We start from the raw sequence: 2,270 nt of genomic DNA on the forward strand, positions 1-2,270 counted from the left end.
CTATGGGCATTTTAGGTTTGTCTTGATAAAGCCGTACTCTTCCCCTAATTGGAGAGAGAGCGCCAGGGTTTTGGGTACTTCAGTTCCCCAGGACAATTCCAGTCCGGAGGGAGCGAATATAATTTGTGCTTTTAATTTTGTCAGCAAATCTCTTCCCAGTAAGGGTGTGGGGCGCTCTGGGATGACCAGAAATGAATGAGTTACTTGGCTTTCCCTAGGTCCACCGTTCTAGAAGTAGTCCATGGGTACAATTTTTGCCCTGTGGCCCCGATCACAAGCAACTTTTTGTCTTTCACTTTTCCCAAAGGTGTTTTTAGCACTGAAATTCAGCTCCTGTATCGACCAGGAAGCTTATTGGAGCCCCCTCCACCTTCAAGTTTACCCTAGGCTCTGGGAGGGGAGCTAAGCCTCGTTTTTCCTAATCTTCATCATTCTCGAATGTAAGTATTTTGGCCTTCTGCTTTTTCTTTGGGCAGTTTCTGGCCCAGTGGCCCCTATCCCTGCAATAGGAGCACTGGTCTGATTCAAGGAGTCGTCGAGGTTGCTCTCTTCCGGGTCTCCTCGGCCCCTGCCTTTTTTTGCCACCCAGGTCTCCTGTCTGTCTGATTCTCTCTACCTTATTTCTATCCCTATCCACTACTGTGGCCAGAATTCTAGTCAAATTCTCTTCCTGTTTTCTGTCCCGCCTGTCTTCTTCTTCTCTTCTTTCTCTCTTTTCTCTTTCCCTTTTCTCTTCTTCTGTCTCTCTCTTGTGATACACTTTCTCAGCCTCTTTAACTACATCTCACAGGGTAAAATCATGCAGTCCTTCTATCCTCTGCAACTTGTTTCTAATGTCTGGGGCTGACTGGTGGATAAAACTCATGATTACAGATCCCCACTGTAGTTCTGACGTGAGATCAAAAGGAGTATACCTCTTATAAGGTCTCCATGAGCCTCTCTAGGAATACTGATGGGGGCTCTGTTGACCCCTGCATGACTTCTCTTACCTTTGCCAAATTGCTGGGCCGTCTTGCAGCACCTCTGAGACCTGCCACGAGAGCCCGCCGGTAATTGGACAGCCTCTCCCTTGAGCTGTGTTATAGTCCCAATGAGGGCGCATCATAGGAACTCCCTCCTCCATCTCGGTGGGAGTTTGGACTGGACGTCCTGCTGCACCGCGGATATTCTTCCGGGCTTCTTGGATTATTCTTTCTTTCTCCTCAGTGGTAAACAGAGTCTGCAAGAGCTGCTGACAATCATCCCAGGTGGGCTGATGGGAGTACATTAGAGATTCTACCAGGCCTGTAAGGGCAGCAGGGTTCTCAGAAAAAGGAGGGTGGTTAGTCTTCCAATTATAAAAATCAGAGGATGAAAAAGGCCAGTACTGCAAAAGCTGTAAACCCCGCTGATCTTCGGGGGATGATCCCACCGCCCTAAGGGGTAGCGCTACCATGGAGTCAGCTGACACCGGAGAGAGAACCATGGAGTAGGCTTCTAGTTCCTGCCGACAGTCTGGCCCCTCCTTCGACTGGGGTTGGGAGCGCAGAGGAGGCTGGGGAGGCCGGTGGCTAAGGCTCCGGTTTTAAATCTAATGGAGGAGGGTAAGGGGCGGGGTATGGGCCACTCTGGAGGTTCTTCTATGGCTGGGTATATCTTGGGGGGAGGAGGAGGAGGAGGAGGCAGTGGCAGAGTATTGTGTGTCTGCTCCTCTGCCAGCGGCAGCGGCTTTGTTTTCACTTTCGCCGCGCCTCTCTGTACCATCAGCACCTTGGGGCCTGGGCGGCAGGGCAAGAGATAGGGGGGAATCCATCGGGGAGGGGACCATGCTAAGTCTTCCCACACCGTAATGTATGGCTGCTGGTCCGGATGTGATCCTGGTCCTTCCTGAAAAATAACAGCCTTCACGGCTCTGATAGTAGGCAAATCAAAGGTTCCCTCCAGTGGCCATCCTAATCCATAGGTGGGCCACTTGGAGGCACAAAAGGTTTGCCAAGGTCCCTTTTTCACTATAATTGATAGGTTCTGTCCTTTTTCCCTAACGTCTTTCCAATGGTCCACAGTCAGAGATAACGGTGTCGTCACACTCTGCCCCATACTAGAAATCCAAAGGAACAAAAGAAACAAAAGCAAGAGCACTACACTAACAAAGGAAACTAGTATATCTAGACACTTTCGTCCGGTCCTGGTCTTAAATAACCAACCAAACGCCACCTCTGATGGAGTAGGATCTCTTTTCCACTTCTTCCTCGGAAGGAGGGAGACCCTCACTCAAGTCTCGGGAAGGTGTG

General features: G+C 50.2%; 1 pseudogene; it reads right to left on the reverse strand.

Moving 5' to 3' along the window:
* Positions 1 to 2,076, reverse strand: LOC116101195 (annotated as a pseudogene).
* Between the last annotated feature and the right edge of the window lie 194 nt (positions 2,077 to 2,270).

The sequence above is a fragment of the Mastomys coucha genome, unplaced genomic scaffold (genome assembly GCF_008632895.1).
Source record: "Mastomys coucha isolate ucsf_1 unplaced genomic scaffold, UCSF_Mcou_1 pScaffold21, whole genome shotgun sequence".
In the NCBI taxonomy this organism is placed as follows: domain Eukaryota; kingdom Metazoa; phylum Chordata; class Mammalia; order Rodentia; family Muridae; genus Mastomys; species Mastomys coucha.